We start from the raw sequence: 23,538 nt of genomic DNA, 5'->3' as shown, positions 1-23,538 counted from the left end.
AAAGCAGAAAAACTCTTGATTGAAACTGCTCAGAGACTATTCAGAATAAAGATATCTTTTTCACCTATTTATGCATGCTTTCTGCTAGGTGACATCCACTCCTAGTCAGGGCTTTAAAGAAAGTGCTTTTTTGGGGGATGAATTTCATGTATTAGTATTGATACATCCATCCATCTGGAGTCTTTTGCCAATGGCAAAAATCCAAGGGACATGAGCTGGTACCTTTGAGGCAGAACAGACTACTTGCTACACTGCAAAATTGCCTACTTTCTTAAAATGCTTTTTATCAAATTTCTTATATGCAGCAGCTCAAACCCACTAAGGGTTTAATTTTCATTTTATTGTATGCTATTTTGCACATCTTGCTATAGGGTTTCCCTGAAAGTGCATAAACTCGTTTTAATTGTTCCCAGTGCTGACTCCCATTTAATTAAATGGTAGTACTATAGCAAGATTTACTATACAGAAACTGAGACTTTTTAAAAGCTGTAACAGAACATATAATAGATGTGTCACATTTTAAAAGCCTAATTAAATCTATTGTTTCTCTGTGTCCTCAGCATGTCTCTCTCAAGTGTGAGATATTATTTTAAATGGCTGAGATGTTTATTTCCACGATCATATGAGCTGGATCCACGTTTAGGGTGGTTGCTCCTGACAAAGTGAAAGGAGCACTTGGTAAGAGCGTGTGCGGTATGGGGCACTGAATATAACTCAGATAAGTGAAAGGAGTGAAAACAAGAGGATATGTTTTGCTCTTTGCGGTTTTCATCTGATGTCCTTGGATGAGAAAGGGAGCTGAGTCAGACTTAGGGAGGCAGGTGGAAATCCAGTCTCATTGCCTCCAAATGTGCACAGCTTTCTGGGCTTGTTCACCCCCAGACTGAGCCTGATCCCTGCAGAGATGAACAGGGGGCAACTGGAGGACCAGAGTGCCTTCCCACCTCGCCAGAGAGCCTTCACAATTCAGACAAACTCATCACTAGGGTGTTGCAGGGACTGGGCTTTACCTGCCTTCACACTGGGAGCAGAGGTGACTCTTAAGTCAACAAGGATGACAGCAACGGGTGCAACAATGCCAGCACCAGCAGGGGAGCAGAGCAGATACGGGAATGCTTTCCTTTAGGGATGCCTCCCAGGACAGGCTGTTCTGAACTGCCCCTTCCTCGGGGATGTGCCTCATAAATAAAAGCCATTTGTCTGGAGCTGGCCGGGATAGCAGCTCTGCATGAGGTTCCCTCCCAGCTCAGGGGTTTTGGTATTTTGTTTCCTCAACCACCTCACGTGCTAGCTTTCAGATGCTAAGAGGAAAAAAATTACAGTGATTATTAAGACAAAGCCAGGTAGGATTTTTCTGAAGCTCCCAGCATTAAGCAGACTCTGCTCCCAAAATGGAAGCTCCCAGCACTTGCAGGGATAATTAGGCTGCAGCCTGCCTTTCTAAGAGAAACTCCTCTTTGTCTGTAATCTCGAAAGAGAAGAGACACGAAACATTTCAGAGACAACCTGAACTCCAGCTGAGAGGAAGGATTTCAGCCCAGGAGGCCGAACTCTGCTGCCCCAGAGGTGTTTCAGCAGCAGAGCAGAGCGCAGGGCTCAGCTCAGAGCTGTTGCTGCCGTGATCAGAATCGTTGCGCTTCATCCCTTCTGCACAGTTAATACAATCACAGCTGATTTTAAGGGCAATCAAATACAGCAAGTCCCTAAAAATGAGAATAATAAGAGTCACCAAGGGAGGTAAATTCCCTTAGAGATCATAGGAGATTATCTTAGAGAAAAAAATTCAGTACAAGCTAGATATCGAATGTAATAACTCCTCCGAAATATCCTTTTATGGAGAATCAGAAGCATAGTAGTTATTTAGTCTTTGGCATCTATAACCTCTTATAGTGAAGAATACATTGTAATTATTTAGTCTTAAGTAAGTAATCACTTTTTTCCTGCTTTAATATTCTGAAAATAATTATATTACTTGGGGTTCATTAACTGTTTCCAGCAGAATAACCAGCTTTATTTAATTAGCTGGATGAAGCTTTTTAGTTACTTTCTTTCTTTCCATCACTGATTAAACATTAGTTTCAGAAGATTAGCAGCTATTTTCTTCCAGTCAATATGCTCTCTAGTTTATAATCTTTTCATGGGAGAAAAAAATTACAGTAAATCAAATTGAAATGCTGTGATTACTTAGAAAAGACATCAATGAGAAATAAGGTTTGCTGAATTCTTTCATCCTCTATCCTGTCCTTAGCAGTAGAAATAGTAAAATGCTCAAAAGAAAAATGAGTACCACTTGTAAGGGACCAGGTTCTCTTGCTACACTTTTGTTATTGAGCAAGAACTGTGCTCTGGATATCCTCAAAGGAAAACTGACGTGAAATAAGCACAAACCTGATGTAATATTTCAACCTTGTATTCCACTCCCCTAGATTTGATGCCAAAGCACATCACTTTACAGATTGAAATATGAACTGTTGCTTTCCCAATCCAATTCCAGCATGTGGAAATGACCATCCCATTCTGGGCATCAAGTATGCAGGATTTATTCTTTGTCTTTAATCTGACTTTAGGCAATTCCTGCAGCAGTCAATTCTATATATTTTCTGTACAAGTGGCAAGTCAACCTTGCCCCTGCATGCTTCAGCTGACCAAAAAGGACAAAATATGTAAGTCTGTACATATGAGACCCTTTTGGCAAAGTACAACTACTTAGATGCTACCCTGGAAGAAAAGGGTAGTGAATAGGAAGAAAACAGCAAAAGTAATTCAGAAAGTAGCTGGGAAACAGGTGCTCTCTGTGTGTTTATCAAAACCATCATCCAGGAAGCAAACAGCCCTGCCATCCTCCATCCTACCAAATGGAGGGAGAGGAGGGTTGCAGGCTGCGGTCCTTGGGCAGGACCTGGACCACTGTGAAGCCAGCACAGGGAAGCACCTTACTCTCTCAGTAGGTCAGGAATATTTTTATCAACAATTTACATTCCTCTCTAACCAGTCACTGCAGCAGTCATTAGCCACCTTCTCTTGCTGAAAAACATCCAACCTCCACAATGCCAAAGATCTGGACTACCAAAAACTAACGATCGCAGGACAAAAACGTAACTTCTACCGCATTAAGAAAATCAACAACTTTGTAAAAAAAGATCCAACCACATCAGCTGTCAACTACTGCCTTATAATTTTTAAATTTTAGCAAACAGAACCTCCACATCCATGAAGCATACAAACACAAGCATGAAATTCTGTATGCCTTCTTTCGGTACGGAAAGAAATAGTGTCTCAGCTTCTTTGCCAGCTAATTTTTGCGCCCTTCACAAATTGTGTTTGCCTGCAGTAGTAAAACTAGAACTTTCTCACTGTCCCTGCAGCACATTCCCTTGGAAGCAAGCACAGCCAAGCAAATGCACGTGCCTACTGCAGACTTCAAAATGGTGCAGTGTTTTGATGTGCCATGGGTTTCAGGTAAGAGGGTATTAGTAGGGTGTGTGGGGAGGGTTATGATTGGTATAGTGAGGGCATAAATCTATCTATTTCATTATGAATAATAAAAGTTTGAAATAAAAATCCTATTTGTCTTAAGTGAAAATTGCAAATTTCTATAGATTGTGATTTTTAATTATTAGTCATTGTTACCTTTTCTGTGCTCAAGGCCTTTTCTAACACATATCATACACAGACCTAAACAGTCAGTTACATCAAAAAGATCCCTTTACATTTGGCCACGTAAAACAACTTTACTGCAAACTGGCACTACAGGAAGTCTTTTATGACTCGGGTGTAAGGAGTCAAATTTAAGGTAGACCTCTCTCTGCCTATCCCTGTTTTTACAATAATACACTTGACTTGCAAGAAAGCTGCAGATGTGCCAAACAGCCAAAAGCAAACCAGGGAGAAAAATTCCAGCTACTGACACTTCTACTTCCAAGTCTTTATCTTTTAATGCTATTTCATCTTTTTATGCTATTTTTAGCTTGTTTTCTGAGCATGGGCATTCTACCAGCTCACGTAAAGGCTACCTCTGACCTGCTCTGGTGCACAGATGGATGAGGGCAAGCTCTGCTCTGCATCCAAGCAAAGAAAATCACTTCTATCACATACATTATTATATGTACCTTCAGATAGATAAGGAAAACAAATGGGACAGGAATTCAGTCTACATATTCCTATACATCATTTATGTTCACATAAGGACCACTGCAGCAGAGGGAGCAGCACACTATAGGTGACTGACAGGCAGATTTTGGGAAGAGCCTTCTGTTTATTTGCACAAAGTCAATACACAACCAGCTGACAATCAGAATTGAGACACCATTTAACACTGTTGTCAGTATAGTTGCTTACATGATGTCTTTGAGCATTATATACATTTTCACAGTGGGTAAAATCTGCTCAGAACTCAACAAAACATGCCCATCTATTGTCTTGGTAAGGCAAGAAGAAGGATGAAAGATATAGCAAAACATTTCTCTTTCTTTTTAGGCAAGGGATGGGGTCACAAAGCAAGAAAAGATTTCAGCCTCTCATTTCCTCCCTGCATAAGCAGTTACTAAGTCAGAGAAAAGCCTTTACAAAAGAAGGACTCAATGTGTGTTTGTACAATGGATGAGGGAAAACTGATAGCAGGTGGCACTTCGGTTCCTATATTCCCAGAGAAAATTCAAAGTTGGAAGATAACTTAAATTCAGCCTGTGAAGAAAAGTTTCTCCTTTAAACATAATACAATTAGGCAGGCTACTGCGATTCCCCGCAAGAACACTGGTACTGGGGTGATTTCGCTGCTTAATAGTAAAATCCTTCAGTGCAAAACAGTATAAACACAAATTATTCAGGATTAAAGGACAAAGAGATTTTCATTTTTTTTTAAACCTGATTGTGTTAAGCGTGTTATTCCATATCCCTGTCCCTCAAAATCTGCCTTGCAACAAAACTGGAGGATGAAGCCAACAGGTCTGAGCCAGATACGGCACTGATTTTGGACACCAACTTCATTGACTCAGGTGAGTCACTCCAGGCTACCACAACAAATTTGCACCAAGAGCAAGTTGCTGCTGCAGTAAGAGGTGATCCTCATTAAACAAAGGCAGTCCTAATTAAGGAGGACGACTAAGATCGTGAACGAGCATTAACTGGCACAGCTTTACTGACTGGAAGTCTGGAGTGCTACAAAAATTTCTTTTGAAAACTTGTGGCTTTGACAACCATTTCACAGATGCTTCTTCCCTCCAGCTCTGAGCCTCTCTGCCTGCTCTGCCCTGCTTTTCTGTTCTTTTCTGTTGGCATATCACAGCTCTGAAAACTATCACTTGCTTTAAATTTTCTAGTCCACGCTCATAGCCAGCGACTGTGGTTGTTGTTGTTCCTTCTCAATTTCGTGTTGTCATCTTGATTGACTAAATGGCAAATCTTTCAATAGGTGATGAGTTTTTCAACTCACCATTTGCAAAATAAGCCTCTAATGCTCATGGTCACAGAGAGGAGTTGGGATAGCAGGGAGAAAGCAATCCCTAAAAGCCAAATAATAGAAAACAAAAGTAAAAATCCTGACATTTACTCTTTTTTCAGGGTGGAGTGGTTCGCAGTAAAGCTACATGCAATTTTTAACTGCTTGGGACTATCAGAACACAGAGTCTGCAGATCTGTGGCGGATTTTGGCAGCACAAAAAGTCATTACAGTCAGTCCCTATTCACTGTCCACCCAAACGTAACCACCCTGGCTCCAGAAGCTGGCCTGCTGGGGACAGGCCAAGTGGGAATTTTCAAAAGAGCTAGCCACCAAGAGGAGTTTTCATCTACTCTTTTAAAGAATCAATAAAAATTGTTTTCTAAGACATTTGTATGGCATCCTGCAACAGGGTTTCATTGCATCTTGATAATTTAGGATTTTCTTTCCCTGCTGCCTGCAGTTAAGGACTTTTTTTTATCTGTTCCATCTGTGAAGTGCAATGAATTTCAGATAGACTTTATAGTGACTGTCCTTCCAGTTTAAATCTTCACAGAGAACTTGTTTACCTGTGCTTACTAACCAGGCTGGGGTGTAATAAATCATTTAAATGGACTTACAATTTGGTTGTAAAACATCAAGAGATGCTGACCGAGAACACTATTACATTATAAGCAAAAAATCCTTGTGCTATAAACATTGTTCTCATGCACTATACACAGTGTAAAGTTAGATATTTTATGTAGTAATGGAGGCAATTGAGGAGGTTTTTTCTAATAGTATTATCAGTGTACAGCATTATCTTGAATATGACAATATCTTGAACCACACAGTGGATCTGATTCTGCCCTGAATTAGATTGTTTTCATTATGATTCCTTTCAATTTTTACCAGAAAAGTAAACCTGAATACCTCTTGGGAGCTACATACATGTGTGCACATGTGATTTATATATAGTGACAGCATTTGAACAATAATACAAACACGATATCTTTGTATGGAACAAGGTTACCACACATGGCACTGCTCCATGGCTCACAGGTGTCTGCTGGCACCCCTTTACCCCCAACCCTCCCCATTGCCCACAGGTGAAGTCCCTGGACATACAGAAGCTGGTGGGATTTATGGATAATGTATGAAAGCCAAATTACTTTATTACAGCAGGACAAGCAGAGGCTAGGGCGTCATCGTGGTAGCTCCTTTAAAATCACAACATAAAAAATCCTGAAGCTGATGGCACAAAGGAAGAAGTATTACCACTATTTGACAAAGAGGAAGAATTCAGATGACAGATTTGAAGATGACCACACTGAAGCATCTGGCAGAGCCACGTGACATGCCCACACAATCTGGGTCATCTGCCTTCACACCAGAATGTGCCTCCCTCTCCTTATTCAGCTACAAGTCACTCTTCACTTACATAAAAAACTGCAGCAAACAAACATCGGTTCCTGAAACATCCCATGAATGCATTCACATTATCTGGGAAGATAGTGCTGTCACCTCTAAAGGATGATATATGGAGCAAGAAGTGTATCTGTATGTTATGGATGGGACCAGAGTGCCTGCGAAGTTACAGAGATGACAGAGCTGCACTATATAACTGTTCAGCCTAGAAAACCCGTGTTTATGCTGTTTATCTACTGGCAACCTGGAATACTAGTGAATTATGGGGAAATAGGGAAATTATGGAGAAATGCTATCCTATAGCGAAGGCCTCCTGAGGTATTGGAAAGAGTGGCAGTGCACTGTGATGCTGTGCAGGAATGGTTGCTCAGTTTAGTTAAATTTAGCCTTTTTCTTGTGGCTATCAAGAGACTTCACCAGCCATAACAGAGATAGGATTATAACCCACAGGCATTGCAAAACTTCGTGTTAAGGAGTCAAAGGAGAGATTTAGGTCAAAATGATCTGAACCAAAATCTAGTGATATGAAGGGAGGAGAGTAAAATAAAAAGAAGGAAAAAAAATCCATTCCACACACAACTTCAGAGAGTGAAGACAAGAGCCATGGAAGGATGAGACCCAGCACTGAAGTATAAAGGAGACATAATGAGGTGATGCAATGGTACATGAAACAGGTAGTTTTTCACTTTCCATCTGTTTTTCTGCTGCAAACAACTACCATGTCTTCATCGCCACATGCTTGTTATCACCGTTCTGCTGCAAGTTTCCACAGTACCTTCTGAAGCAAGAAAGATTGTTTGACCATTGTTTTTCCTTTGGCCACATAGGTAAAGCTTACTACAGACTTGACAGCCAAGTGGATGAGGAAAGTTCACGTGATCTTTTACATTATCTGACCAGTACGAGTTGTAGACTCCAGCACATCAGCCAAAACAGTCAGCTGGCCAAAGCTGGCATGTTTATCAGATCCAGAAGAGGACACCTGCCATTCCCCAACATTGTTTTTCTTCTTTATAAGCTCTGTCTGATAAAACTCACACAGAAAAGCAATTCTTTCTTCTTGATGGATAAAACATTGGTTTGATTTACACTTCTTTTCCTAATTTATAGACAAAACATAAGTGTGCCAATGTGGGGTCAAAGGAAGATTCTTTGGGTCAAATTCTGCTCACAGCTGTATGAAAACAAATTTTTACATTCATTTAATTGGTATTTACATTAGTGTAACCAAGTGAAGAAATTGTCTTGTCAACTCTGATCTGACTGTCACACTACGAAAATTCAAAGCACAAAAATCTTCCTTTTTAAATAGGCAATTTTATGTAGTAAACAGCACTGTAAAGTAAGAACCTAAAAGTCAGATTTACAGCCAGAATTGCAACCTTTTCACATGCCATGAAATGTATTTATTTGGAGATAAAAATTCAATTTGCAAGTTGAGGTTAAACTCAGACTCCCAGAAGCCTAAGAGACAGATTCTTTTTTCCACCTCTGCCTTGTTACCCCATGCCCACAGACACAGTCCAGCCTACTGCACCAGAGCAGAAGGGTACATGTGGCTCTGGGAGTCCCTGGATGGCACTAGGATAGGGAGCCTTGACCCATCACCCCCAGCACCATCCACCAGGATGCAATGGCTAAGCTCAGAATGCTGCCAAACAGCTGCAGTGACTCCACACTTCAGAGAAACTTCATAACACCCTCCCAAAAATGCTATAAATTAGATGATCCCTTAGCTGTCCTCAGTTTCTCTAGAGACTGATTGAGCCTCCAGACAACAGCATAAGAACAGGTACTTCATCAGATGCCTCCATATGGGCCCCTCACTTTAAAAATGATATTGAGGTGCTGGAACATGTCCAGAGAAGGGCAATAAGGCTCACGAAGGGTGTAGAGAACATGTCTTATGAGGAATGGCTGAGGGAGCTGGGTTTGTTTAGTCTGGAGAAGAGGAGGTTGAAGGGGGACCTCAGCGCTCTCTACGACCACGTGAATGGAGGGTGTGGTGAGGTGGGGGCCGGTCTCTTCTGCCGTGCCTGCAGTGAGAGGACCAGAGGAAATGGCTTTAAGCTGAGACAAGGGAGATTCAGATTAGATATTAGAAAAAAAATTTTTTCACTGTTAGGGTGGGCAACCATTGGAATAGGTTGCCTAGGGTGTGTGGAGTCACCATCCCTGGAGGTATTCAAAAGGTACCTGGATCTGGTGCTGTGTGATATAGTGGTATAGGGGTTTACAGTAGTAATGCCGGGTGGATGGTGGGACTGAATGATCTTAAACGTCTCTTCAAACCTTGATGATTCTATGATCCTGTGATTCTATAACCTACCAAGTTCTAACTGCTCCTCTTTGCTTTCCATGTCCTTTCCTTCTTACACTGAGGTTATTTACATACTACCTCTTTAAGTTAGTGACTAGCAAACTCTACATCCTTACAAATCAGTGGTATCACCTCTTAGCACCACAACCACTTCATTTTTAAGCACACACTTCCATTTTTTCTCCAACAGACACCTTATCTTAAAGCGCAGTTTCCTATAGATCTCTGAAAGCCATTACATGGTACTCATTGCAAGCCTATCCCAAAACTTCACTACAATGCCTGCAGAACTAAGCAAAAATATGTCACAGTTACAATGAAGCTGTTGGTGAACCAAGGTCCCTGCTGTCTGTGCACACAGGCACTGACCCACAAACCACCTCCTCCACCCAGTCCTTCCCGTCCATGCTTCCATGAACTCACCAAGATCTGTTTGTACAGCACTTGGGTACGTCAGGTCCATGGCCTATACTGACTGTTCCCAGGCACAATTGTAACACAGATCACAAAGAAATCATTATCAAATCAAAGGGAAGCTAAAAAGAAGTAGCTTTTCACCTGCTTCCAGCAGACAAGAGGGAACTCGTGTTTTCTTAACTTCTGCTTGTACAATTAACACTCCTCAGTTCCACTTCATCATCATGGGGCATTTTCCCATTTGAAATTGTTTATTAACCTGAACCAATTTTTTTACTATGTGTTTACATTTAATCATCCAGCAAGTCTGATTATCTTGAGTACTAATAATAATCAACACATTACTAACATCACTTTAGTTTTAAGCTTTATGACTAAACATTGCAAATTAATTCCAAGTTAATCAGTTTCATTAGCTATGCAAATATGTTTTTGGCTTAAAGCATTAAATCAGATTTAATTTGCTAAGACAATATTCATTGGGAGTTTATGCAATCCGTTCCTGCTTTCCATTAATTAAGGCATGTTACACTGTGGGGTCTCTAGGCAAAACAAAAAAAAAAAATCTAAAAAGACAAACGTGTTAAACTTATACCTTCAAACTTTTCTATTATTACAGGATCTGAAGGCAAAAGAAAAAAAAATCAAGTAAGTCAAGGAGACACAAAAAATCACTTCCCCTTTAGCAGAAAATAGAATGGATTTAAGTGCATTTAAATTTATATACATCATATGTGTTGTCTCACGAGATCACTCTATAGGGTTTTTCTTACTGCATGTCTTAGTAACATGATACCAGAGCATAGGAGTGATCACATTTGTGTTTTAACTCTGAAGTATGAAAGCGTGAAGCAAACTCACTTAAGAGAGCTGAGTATGCTGAGGTGCAGAATTAGTTCTTACAGAATGTGCAGATGTACCAACAGAGGATAGTTCCTAAGAAATTAGTACTGTGGATAAACAACCAGTTACTGATCCTTTAAACTTATTTGGGCGTGTTTCCTTTGCATCAGTGGATGTTTTGCTTGTGCAGAAACACCAATACCAATGTCATTGAGTAGACAATTAAGTACCTGGCCTACTGGGCAGGAAATTATTAGAGATTATCTAAACACCAGGTTCTTAATCCAAAAAGCAAACTGGAAAGTTGAGTACTTGAGAACCAGATGAATCAATGGACTACTCTGGAGACTTGAATGAACTGCAACAACTTCAGCAGTGGATGTGCTCCTTATCTGGATGTGCATCATATCTGGGCCTGCAGGTTGAGAGCTGAGTACCCAAAGTACCAGCTCTCACAGAAGTCACTTTTTACCCCTGTAAAAGAAGGAAGGATCAGCAATTAAAATATAACTTGAACTCCCCAGGTGCCATTGATGAATGGCTTGGCTTCTACATTCCTCAGCTCTTAATTTTCAGTAACACCATCCTATGAAGAGGGATGTTTAAAGTACTGGAAAGTACGAGAAGTACTGAATGTAAAAGCACTATGTAAAAGTTTGCTACTGTTTTCTCATCTATTTAGGTATTGATGATGTTGGATTTATCCCAGTAGCATTGTGGAAACAGTAGATCCACACTTGGAAGTTCTGTTTTCAGGAACACCTTGATGTTAGAGCAGTGGAAATGGAATCCTTACTGTCAGTCTTATGAGTGTCAATTTGAATGACAACAGGATCACAAATACAATGCAGAGACAGCAAATGGTGCAGGTTATTAGAAGTTAGTTATTTGCATTTTACATTATGTCTTCACATTTCTGCCCTGTGCATTTCTCACTCTTTGAAAAGTTAAACATATCTAAAGACTGGCTCCAAGCACAGAGTATGGACATTTGTGTACAGCTTCAGTGTTAATGAGCAAAGAAAAGGGGAAATTAACTATCGAACTTAGACCTAATTTTCATTTGATGGACTAAAACTATTACAGGACTTCAAAGATTTCTCCATTTCAGGTATGTCTTGGCCTATGCAGTGCTTTTGATTTCAGTGAGAATGAACTATGCCTCTCAACAGTCATCACCACAGTCAGACCATGACTGAGTGCATGAGGATTTACAGCCTTCAGTCATCCCAGAATTTTGCCTGTACTGCCATGTACAATGACCTGTCATCTACACTAATGATGCTCTTCCATGAAATGGTCCTTTGGGAAATGGATCAGGTTAGATCCACCCTATCTGAATTTGAGAGGTGACAGAGGAGTCTTCCCTTTGCATCTTCAGTATGTGGAACAAGTGAAATAACATTTGAATTCCCTGTGTTGAGGTGCAGCTCTCCCGTGACATCCCAAGGCATTAGGCAGAGTGGACAGGAGAGCCTCAGACCTATCTTCCTCTCCCAAAGCAGCTTGTGTTTCTCTTCTGGAATCCCATTTTTGAATCAAAATTGTGCCTTTCCAAACCAGAGAAAATTTCCTGCTGTTCTTTTCCATTCTTGAAAGCCATTTTGCACAAGCCATCTGCCTCGACTTTGGCATGAGGACAATCTGGTTAGATTTGGGTTGGCACCAAACCTGTTGATTAAACCAGTGCTCTCTCAAAAATTTGACTGCTCAAAAGGAAGTTTCCTGGACCACCCACAATTCAAACAGGTTTCTTTTGCATATCTAAATTGAATCAGTTATTATATAGAAGTAAAATCATATCTAAAGATGATATATGTCTACACTCTGGGGCAAATACCACCCTGTCACAGCTATGTGACCTTGGAGTAACTGAACTTAGACAAATGGACCTGGTTATAAAATTTGGATTTGACTGTTCCATCTGGAAGGATGAAAGATGGAACATGAGAGATACACTCATCTCACGTGGCAAGTAATTACTTCTTTAGCAGATCTTTGCAAGTCAGGAGCTATTACTCCATGGATCCACAAACCCACAAATAGCTGTACCTACAATATTCTTCTCCTTAGACTCGATGGGATTAATACTTCGGTCTTATTAGTGTTCAATTTGTTTCTCATGAGATTGCTCACATCCATGCAATTTCAATAACTGAAAGACAGCCCAGACATCGGGGACAAATGAAAAAAGGCAATCATTTCTTGTTGTTATAGGACTTAACTCTTCACAAATACACATAAATTTAAACAGTATAGAATTATATTCACTCTTCTCCTTTAGTTTTTATCCATCACAAATTAAAATATTTGCTTTTATTTTCATTCTGAGCCCCTTACTTACTTCAGCAGAATGCAAATCTGTGAAAAGTTGTCATGGATACATAAGGAGTATTGAATGCTTTCTCCTTCTTTTAGGATTTGGTCAATTGATCAATTATTTATTTATTTAGTAAAGAACAAAGCAACAAAACATTTTTTTTAAGTGACTATTCTTTTTTTTTTATTCATTTTCTCAGTTACTTATCTAAACAACATGCAACTCAAAAAGTAATGAGGAAAGGTGTTAAAAGGGACTATCTTGACCTCTATATTTTTCACAAAAAAGAGATGTGCTGAACAAATTTCATCTGTAGAGCTGCAGCAATTACATACTAACTCACGAGCAGTGCACCCTGTCCCTGTTTACTTTAACAAAAAGAAGGAAAAGTAGAGGCTTAAAGCAACTGACATCCCACACTGATATCACCCAGCCCCACACTCAACAGCTACACCAAGGACTGCCCTCAGGACAGCAATGAAAGATCAGGATCCTGCAGCCAGCCTGCCCTTGGGAAAGGGACACAGCACACCTGAGAAAAACGAGAAAAAGGGAAATTAGGGGAAGCTCCATGAAAAGTCATTCTGATATTAATCCTACCATGCTTCATTTTATCTGGAAAACACTCTCCTGTGGCAGCCATGCGTCCATGTGTACAGCCCCACATTTATTCTGAGCCAAAAGGAACAAGGTGGAGGCAGGAGAACTGAGCCAAAGGGTGTTTGCTGTGTGATCTGGGCATGCAGCAACTGCTGGCTGCCTAAGCCAGAGGCCTTTCCAGTTCCCCTTCACACTAACACATGGTTCATCTGTGCATAGGTGAGCCAGCAAGAGGTACAGCAGGACAGCATCAGACCTACAGCTGGTGAGGTCTTTGGTTTTTTGGGCTGGCATGTGAAGGTAGAGTAAGGTAGGTGAGTGGGGGAAACCACCAGCACAGAAAGCAGTAAGAAAGGATGCTGTGTGGGGGCTGGAAGTAGGGAGGAAAACCCACATCTGCATGCCAAAGTGTGGGGTAGCAGCACCTGCTGGCAGCCAGCCAGGCAGTGAATGTACTGGAAGAGCCCCAGCAGCCTCAGAGACCTGCTACTCTGGGAACCTTGGGCTGGCAGGGCCAGGGTAGGAGCGATGGGACTGGAGCGAGCTGAGGTGTGCCAAGGCAAGCTTTGCTGGCACAAATGCAAGTACTGCCTTTGGAGGGAACAGTAATTTCTAACAATTCGGAGGAGGCCAAGGGAGAGGATCTGGAGCACATCAGAGAATGCACAGCTGAGAGGTTTTACATAGAATCATGAAATCATAGAATCAGCCAGGTTGGAAAGGACCTCTGAGATCATCAAGTCCAACCCTTCATTTTTTTTTAGTTTTGGTTTTTTTTTTTTTTTTTGGAAATCTAGTCCTGGTTTTCACCCATTCTGTACTCTGGAAAAATCCAGTCTGGTTTTTCTCCCATTCTGTACTCCAGTCAAATACAGTCCGGGTTTTCCCCCATTCCGTACTCCAGCCAAAATCCAGTCTGGGTTTTCATGGGAGAGGGGAGCTCAAGAAGGGCAGCAGGACTTCCTAAATTAACATATAAAAGTACACAGTGATTCCAAAACCAACCAAATAAATAAATAATCAGAAGTGCTGAACCAAGATGTAAACTGTGGCCCTTCCTCACTTCATTGGCCTTTGGTGATGAGAGGATAAAGAACTTGCCTTTATCCTCTTTTGGCTGGTATTTAAAGAAGACTCTGGCCCTGATGACCCTAAAAAAAACTTTCTTTCACCCACAGTCTGCTAAACTCAGAGGAAGAACTAGTAACAGTGTAGCCTGGTAAGAAAACAACTAGTCAAGTGCCTTATGACCGTGTGGCACCTGCTGTGCCTGGAAGTTGGGTGTTAGAGGTGTTATTTCCCACAGCCCAAAAACCCTCAAGGCTGTGTCGAGGCTCGCATTCCCATTACCCCCTTCAAATATCAGCATCAAGGAGTTTGCCCCAGCTTTCTAACAGATATCTAGTAAACACAAATATTTTGGGAATATTACCCATGCCAGTGAAGAGCTAATTAAGTAACCATTACCATTACTCTACAGCTACAGAAAGCCAGTACCAGGAAAGTTTTGCCATTGCCTTCCACAAAGTTGAGAATTGAAACCCCTTTGGATGCACACAGAGCATCTACTCAGCACACTAGCTCCCTGCTAATTAGGGAAGGAAATTATGTGAGGGTGATTTACTGAACATAGATCTGGAGCAAGTGATCAAGCTCTCATTTGGTGCTAACCCAGAGGAAGGAAAAAAAGTCAATACCAAAAGCCCTGAATTCCAAGCAGGCAAGCTGAGAAACTAAAGGAAACAGTGAAGTCAGCTGGAGAATAGAGTACAGGGATTTAAGTGGAAGTCTTTTTCATCCTTAAATCAATAAATACCTGGAATTTCACGGACACACACACACAGAAAAAAAATGTAGAAAAGTGTTCCAGTGGAATGCACATCTCAGGAGGACATTAGCAATAGTAATACATACAGAGAAAGGCAATAATGCCACACCAGCAAAGACCTCTCAGCTAATCTGAATTAGAAATCATAAAGAAAAAATAAGAGCAGGCAAAAGTCATAGCAAACTAAAGGACACAAGAAAAATTACCTCTTACCCTCCTTTTTGCAAGGCAGCAGTTTAGAGGTGCTCAGGCCCCAACCAAGAGCTGCACCACTCATCTGGAAGGTGGAAGGCACAAATCCAAAATCCCCTTAGAATAGGGAAGACACCAAACTCATGCTCCCATTTCCCTTACAGGAGGCAGCATTTTTTTCCCTTGTGGAAGCTCTTCAAAAGACAAGAATGACTTTTCAAGAGTTTCCTCCTCCCAAGTGATAGGTATGGGATTTGCAATTCTGGATTCTGAACAGATGCAGCTGTTTGCCTCCAGGAACACAGCTCTAATGGGAGCTGGGCTTCATATTCATGCCTCTGCCCAGAGCTCCCTGGCTTACTCTGGGTGGGTCTTTATACAATTTACATTATTTGGGATCACTTTTTTGGAGGTGTCTAATTCCTTCCATGAGCTTTACAAGAAGCTTACAGACCAAACTTTGGAGACAGGTGCTGCTGCTGCAGTGGTTCGATAGGTAAAGCTAGGCAGCAAATTTTTGTGTCAGCCCCTGTTCCTCAATCTCAGGTGATATTATTGACTTTTGCAAACACACATCACAGCTGAGCCCAGGTAAGACGTGAAGAATTGGGTTCAGTCACCTCCTGTTCCCAAGCATTACAGTAACTCCTTACACACAGCAGAAAAGCACTACTGAAAGAGAAAAAAGGAAAAAGAAAAAAGAGACATATGAGGTTAATCACGAATAAACCAAAAGTGCTTGTCATTTAGAACTTGGTTCCGATCTCAGTTCATAAATGTCTTTCATTTCTCTTGTATTTCTGCCAGCAATCATTAAAAGGTTTTACAAAATGGTCTTTCTTTAAGGCTACTAGGCACTGTATATTCAGGGAGATAATCTGCTTGTCAAGATGGTTGAAAACTTTCCCCTTTCTGGATTTTGGCCTCACAATACAACACACACATCTCCTCCAAAAACACAACATGTGCTCTAGCTCATTACCTAAACAGCTGACTAACTCCATTAATTTGACATTGACTTGGGAAAAAAAAAGAAAAGCTGTATACTTTGTAAGTCGTATGAGGGCAAGCAGAAATCATTCCCCCATGCTTTATCATTATTAATGCATTTTCTGACTGATGGTCAATTACACAACGTCCTGCACCCTTGGAGAGGATCACCCTTGGAAATATTGGCCTTGAAATAATGTAACCCTATTGGGTGTCAGTGGAAGAGGTAAGAAAGTGAACACGTTGAAGATGGCTAGCACTACTTCTTTTTGAAATGAACAGTAAGACTTGGAATAATTTCCCCTTCTAAAACGACATATATTTGTCTAATTCAAGAACATCTACTTTAATGAACCCTCAGAAAAAACAAATATTAACTACTTTCCAAACCACTTCATAATATTTACTAAAAAATTAGTATCTTCTAAATCAATATAGTATGGGCAGTTCTGATTTTTTATCAACAGATTGTGAGCTATTATTTTTATGTAATGAACTTGTATTAACTATTAAGCCAATATTTAATTATTGAAATTACTACAGTCAGTCTTTTAGACTCTCCCCTATCCATCTCTGCATTGTCAGAATCACACAAGCTGGCCTGCATTATGTAGCAAGTGAAGCTCAGCGTAATTGCAGCCCTTTTGAACCCAAAAGTCCATGAAATACTTGAACCGAAAATCTCAGGATCTAGGCAGCATGCCATTCTTTTCTCATGCAGTATCCAAATATCATGGAAATGGCAAAGGGTCGAAACTCAGTGGAATTTTACTAATCTGGCCACAACTACTGTTAGAGTAAAGCACACCCATTCTGACTAGGACCACTAAAAAGAGATCAAATGTGCCACGGGTATTTTTGTCCAGGGTGACATGCCACAGCACAGAGTTGGTAAGAGCATACACATAGAAAAAACTAACAAGATTGGGTGCAAAACTGCTTCTTACCTTATGAACTTCAGAAGTCACATTTTGGTCTCATTTGCAGCAATGTTAATCCACAGTTCAATCAAATTAAAATTTATGCCATTATAAACGTGAGCATAATTTGGCTCTTAAATTACAGCAGCCAAGCACAACAGATTTTGTTTCCCTTGGAGTGTTTTTAAGCTCCTGATACAGAGACAGCTTTTATGTCTTTAATAATCCCTTCTTCCTGAATTCAATGAGGTAAGCATCAAACACAATTCAGAAGTGCAGGGCTTCCTGCATTTCTCATGATGGCTTTAATTTATTTTAAAATAGTCTTTAAATCAGTGCGTAATACATACTAAAAGTGACAGTGGAATCAGGTTCAGACCTCATTGTGAATGGCTCAGACCTGATTGCAAATGGCTGTACCACCCTCTTTTGACATTTTGAGATAACAGACAAAAAATAAATAAGAATGTGAAAGAAAGTCTTCAGAAGGGGGAGAGAAAAACTACACTCTACTTAATTATTGGATTTATCATCCAACTGACATACGGATTACTGGATCAAAGACCAGGGGTTTTGTCATCTAGTGAATAAAGCTTACAACTCATCCTACTTCAAAGCTTACCCAGCCTTTAGGCTTTGCTGTGTAACTTTACATGTATAAATTCACAGCCTGCCTTTTCAGTTCTGTGCCCCTTTCAGGTACTCAGACATTCCTGCAAACAAGGTGCTCCACTAGCCTCACTTCACACCTGCAAGTGTGCTCTCACACAGAGTTATAAATAAGACTTAACTGGTGGATCAGTCAGTGAACCAGTACTATGGCCCAAGTGAGAAAAATCTCACTCCCTTGACTCCCCTAATTTGCCCTCCACTGCAGCACTGGTCCCATGGCAGAGACCCGAGGGTTAACTCCCCATTGCACTCACAGCCCCCACATAAGGATGTAAATGCCCACAAGATGGTCACAGTCCTCTAATTCATAAAGGCACGAGCAGTAACCATACGACATCACATTCATGAAGAACCAACAGCTCTAGCACTTCATTGAAAGCACACACAGTAAAGTGCTGGGGCACAGTTAGAAATGTACAGAGACCTGACCAGAGCCAGAGTCTTTTCCAACTGCTTATGGAGGAGCCACAGGCTTCCTTCCCTCTCAGCAGCCTTTCTTCAGGCCTTGCAGGAGGTAAACCACAGGTTTATATGACCTGGCCAAAGCCCTTCCCAAAAATTTAATTATTTTTTTTTGTCAGGACCTGCCACAGATCATAGTGTAAGGCTGCCAGATGAACTGGGAAGGAAGAATTGATCATTAAGTAATTGGCTAAATAACAGAGACACACTTTCCTTAAACAAACTCTCCTATGAATCAGTACACAGGAGGATGGATGTGGTCCAAAGTTACTTACTACTTGCTGCTTTGCAACTATAGTGACATATTTTTAAGAGTGTCTTTACAAATGCATTTCTTTTTGGAGTTCTGGGACTGGTTAAGGCAAAAGACAGTGAAATGTTAAAAATGTGACGATAAAAAAAATAAAGTAATGGAAAGGAGCTGAAGGTTTGTGGTAAATCTGAAGCAGTACTTGACTAAGGTGGATCAATCTCTAATTCAACTGTAATTAACAGAGCTCAGCATGTTGAACAGTACACTAGCAGGGCTATATCAACTATTCTGGAATGTTTTGGACAAGGCTAAGTTAATTTATAGGATAAAAATAATGAGCCACTTTAGATTTAGTTCACTAAACAGTACACAGAAAAGCACTTCATCTTTCCAATACCGCAGTGAAAAAAAAACTCACTCAGAAAGCAGCAGTTCATCTGGTTTATGTGGTAATTCAGTGAACAATGAGAAACACCTCAGAGCTGAGCACAAACTCCTGTGATGCCACACTGCCTGATACTTCTGGTCTGCTCTTGGTATGACACCTACCCTTAGGATGAAGTGTGCACTCAGGAACGAAGGAATCTGAATTTCCAGTGCATCATTGTAAGTCTGTCTGCATGAAGGAGTCTGAAGCCAAAAAAAAGCATAATTCCTCATGACAGATGTATGCAGCATCAGACATTTCTTACGGAGTTCGGGTGGAAGAAATCCTGGAGCATCTGCGGGCTGCTCTGCTCTTCAGGCAGAAAACACAATCCATGGCAGTGTACATGCCCACTGTTATCTTCTGGAAACTAGAAAAGCATATGTTACAGCAGATGCTTCAGCATGATTTCCCCCCTTGGACTCTGTTAAGGGCATTCAGCTAATTGTAGCACCGTAATTAGCTGTGTTCTGTATCTCAAAAGCAATTTTTTTTCTACACATGAGTATTCCACTGGCACTGCTTCTCTGAGGAACTGTAAAAAGGCATGTTAAGGTTAATAAATGGGGAAAGAGAAGGAAAGATAGTAAATTAGAACTGGCCTAAACTGAGACTACAATGACTGCAGGTTCTGAGTTGCCCTCAAGGAAAGCAGGTCATCAGGTTGCAGCCCTGAGTGAGAAACCTTGTACTAGCTCCTCCAATCCAGATCTCTCAGTCCTTGCTCCATCAACCCCACATTTCAGATCAGTGGAAGATCCAACAGAGTAAGGACTGCGGGGTTTTCCTGTTTGCATTTTTCGCCTGTGCAGAGCAAACCTACAACCCACAGCTGCAGCCCCGGCAGCTGTTATCACTCCTGACAATTCTGTGTGCAGAAGGGCTCACGTACACTTCTGCACAGCGGCCTTGAGGCAAGGATTCAGGAAAGCACTCCAACACGTGTAAAGTAATCCCTGCCTCTGCCAGCGCTTGAGCAGAAGAGTAACATCAGGCATATCTTTGATTCCCTGTGACTTCAGTGAAACCTATCAAAGTTAAGCTCCTGCTTAAGTACTGACAGAACAGAGATGGTTCCCTGAAGTGTTAAATATATGTGTTGCCATTCATCATGATTATATAGCGAGGTATGAATGTAGGTATAAGACTCTTTGTATGTGCAGTTACAAAGCCATATAAGGTTCCTCCATGTATGAACTGCAGTTACTCTTGAATCTGTTAATTTAGGTTAAACACCATGTGTTTATATGCCTCACTTATGGATAATTACTGCTTCATTTTGGATAGATATTAACTCAGGACCAGATGTGCAAGACAGCATGACTAATAATTGTGTGTTTCCATCAGAAATACAGGGTTTTTTTGCTTATAATTCTAATTTGATGATAGGGCATCAAAACATTTTTTTATATAGGGCTAACATTTCTAAATTTAAGGGGGCACGGGGTTTAGAGATAGGGACACTTTCGGCAGGAGAGGAAGGTTGTTAATTTTCTTCTCCCTATGTGTACAAGATTCCCCGCAACCTTAGATGAATTAGTGGGCTGAATGCAAATCAATGGGCTGAATGCAATTAAGGGTGTATGATTGTTACAGATCATTAATTGGCTTTTGCACTCAATCACAAGATATATATACTCTGTACACACATGAGCATAAAAATGCGTAAATAACAAACTGATTTATAATTTCATGGCCAATTGCGATGCTCTGCCAAACTTGCTGAAAGAGGGAAGGGGAGGCTCAGAGATCTGATATGTCTTTATATCCACACAAATCCAGCCCTCAGGGAGCCTTAAGTCACAAAACACCTCACAGCTACTGGCACGTTACTTAGAGGTCAAAATGCTCAAGGCAAAAGTCATTCAGGGAAGGAAAGATAAATGCCTGTGCTGTGTAGACTAGACTGCAGCTTGTACCCAAAAAAGCTTGAGCTAGCCGGCTCTCATACGACTGCAGCACACAGGACAGGCTGAATGATGCCCTGCAACCACCACTGCCTAGAAAACCCCCTTTACCCAAAATGGCTAGATCTTAGCTAGTTCACTCTGTCCCTACAATTCACCATCACAACCTGGCTGTTATGATGGCCCCAAAGGCCACAGGGGCTGTTCACAGCACCATGTCTCCCAAACATGACACAGGCAGAGCAGCGCCACCACTCCTGTGCTCCTGACAGGGACTGTGCTGAGAAAAGTAGTCGCGTCCTCAAACACCACACACTGCTCTAACACCCTTGTTAAAAATATCCTCAAAGGCATCTGAGCATCAGTGAAATCCTGCAAACCCACAAATGTTGCAGATAATGTGGGCAACCCATGACACCTGCCAGGAAAAGAGTGACAGCAGGTGTCACTCAGCAGTGCTGCTCCCCATGCTCTTCCAAGATGTCTTGTCAAAGAAATTTTCTTTTTCTTTTTCTTTTTTTTTTTTTTTTTTGACAATGCACCATTTTGCCTGATTTTGGGAGTATAGGCAACCTAGTGGACAGACAAGCTATCTGGCAGCAGGGAGTTTGCTTCTTGACATCAAGTACACATGCAGACAATTCAGAAAGCAAGTTGCTCCTTGGGAACTAGCGACTTGGCAAAAGAATTCTGGAGAAGGGACTTTCCTGCTTGCCCTCTGACTGTTTCCTTCCCAAATCAATGTATACGAGCACACGGAAATAATGCAAAAATATAACCAGACTTTTCCTCACTAATTGCTCCTCCTGTAGGAAACCAAGTTGCAGGATCCCAGAAACCTGTTACTGCTCAACACTGGCAGCTGAGTGTCGGAAAAGGGTCAGCAGTACCGTATGGACAGATTTCTAGGAAATCGCAGGTCCTCACAAGGGCACGATGTTATCCCACGTTTATCAGCTGACATGGTTCAGTTGGTCCCTCAGTTTCACAACCCCATCACTTTCCTTGATTTGAAAGGTGATGGGGAGGTGGAGAGGAGGAGAACAGATCAATATAAAGTCACATGCTAGCTGGAATTAGGTAGACCATCCATCAGATTAACAGTGATGTACTGGTGGATAAAAGGGTATCCCAAGCATAGCGGAATAAAGTGACGGACCACACCTCATAACCATTGCAAGTCAGAATAAAAGCTCACATCACTATCAAAGTGGAGCAGATGATGCCGAAGGAAGAAGGTTGGGTGGATGGTAGGGCTCATGGAAGTGACAACAGAGCAGGGCTTTGCCACCCTACCCTCCTGTGCAAGATTCAGTTCCAGTTCCTGATCCAGATGGACACAGGTCACACTATTGAGGCCAGTCCAGAGGAGTTGCTTAACACTTGCTAACTCTCTCCAGCACTCAGTGCTTGCTGAGAATACTGGGATGCCCCTGGGTCGCACACGTCTCATGCCTCAATCCTGTCTGACATCTTATTCCTAGTGAACAAAAGGTGTATAAGGCTATATTATTTGATATCATGATTTTAAAGCAACAGCTGGAAGTATTGTGTCAAGCAAATCCCATGTTTTGTTGTGCCATTCCCTCGACTCTGATTTTTTCCTGGGTACACCTGAAGAAAGGGATAGCTTTTGATGATATACCCATACCTTTATACTTGTTTTACAAAGCCTACTCTGGAGAGTAATTATCTTTTTTGGTGGCTTGCTCCATCACTTGCTCCATCACCATAAAAAAGGTCTGTATTTCTAACTATGGCTTCTAGAAACTATAGTTGTAGTAATAAACAATAATAACAACAACAACAGCAATAATTATAGTTACATGAAAACAGTCCCTTACAAAATGAATGGACCTTTGTGAAGATAAATAGTCTTTAGAATATGATTACTGCTTTCACACAAAGGGTATAATTGATCATAAAGTAACAAGTTACACACTCTGAAATGCCTGTCTCATCATTCAGTAGGCAAATTACAATCCTTCATCAGCAATACAGTGACAGTGCACGGAACCTTAAGAGAGCGTTTGACATGGACATTTGTATCCCAGCAATTTCCATCCTCTAATGAGGCTGCTATATCTGCACAATAAGCATTTACCCCCGTTAAGGGAGCTGGAACACATATTCCCCCAAAATATGTTAACTCTCAAAGCAGTTAACAGCCAGACGAATGAGTGTTTCCAGGGCCACAGCTCCACACCACCAGCTTTCACACTAGGAATGGGGAGCGTTGAGGAGCATTCCTGTAGGAACGGGAAACAGAACTTCTGAAAATCCGAGGAAACCTTCTGCCGGCCACCTGTAGGCTTCGCTGCCAACTTCACCCGCAAGCACACGCCACCGCAGGATGCTCCCCGGGCAGCCCTGGGGGCCGGGGTGGAGGGAGGGTGGAGGGCAGCGATCCCGCCCCGGGGCGGGGGGCGGGAGAAGGGCGGGGGCTGCGGGCGCGTCCCGCGGGCTGCGGGCGGGCGGGCGGAGGCGAGAGAGGCGGCGGAGGGGAGCGGCGGCCGGCCATGGTGCCCGCGCTGCTGCCGCCG

This window comes from Lepidothrix coronata, unplaced genomic scaffold (assembly GCF_001604755.1).
Source record: "Lepidothrix coronata isolate B3197 unplaced genomic scaffold, Lepidothrix_coronata-1.0 Scaffold163, whole genome shotgun sequence".
NCBI lineage: Eukaryota > Metazoa > Chordata > Aves > Passeriformes > Pipridae > Lepidothrix > Lepidothrix coronata.
The sequence above is the reverse complement of the archived record's forward strand: the minus strand, read 5'-3'. Positions refer to the sequence as shown.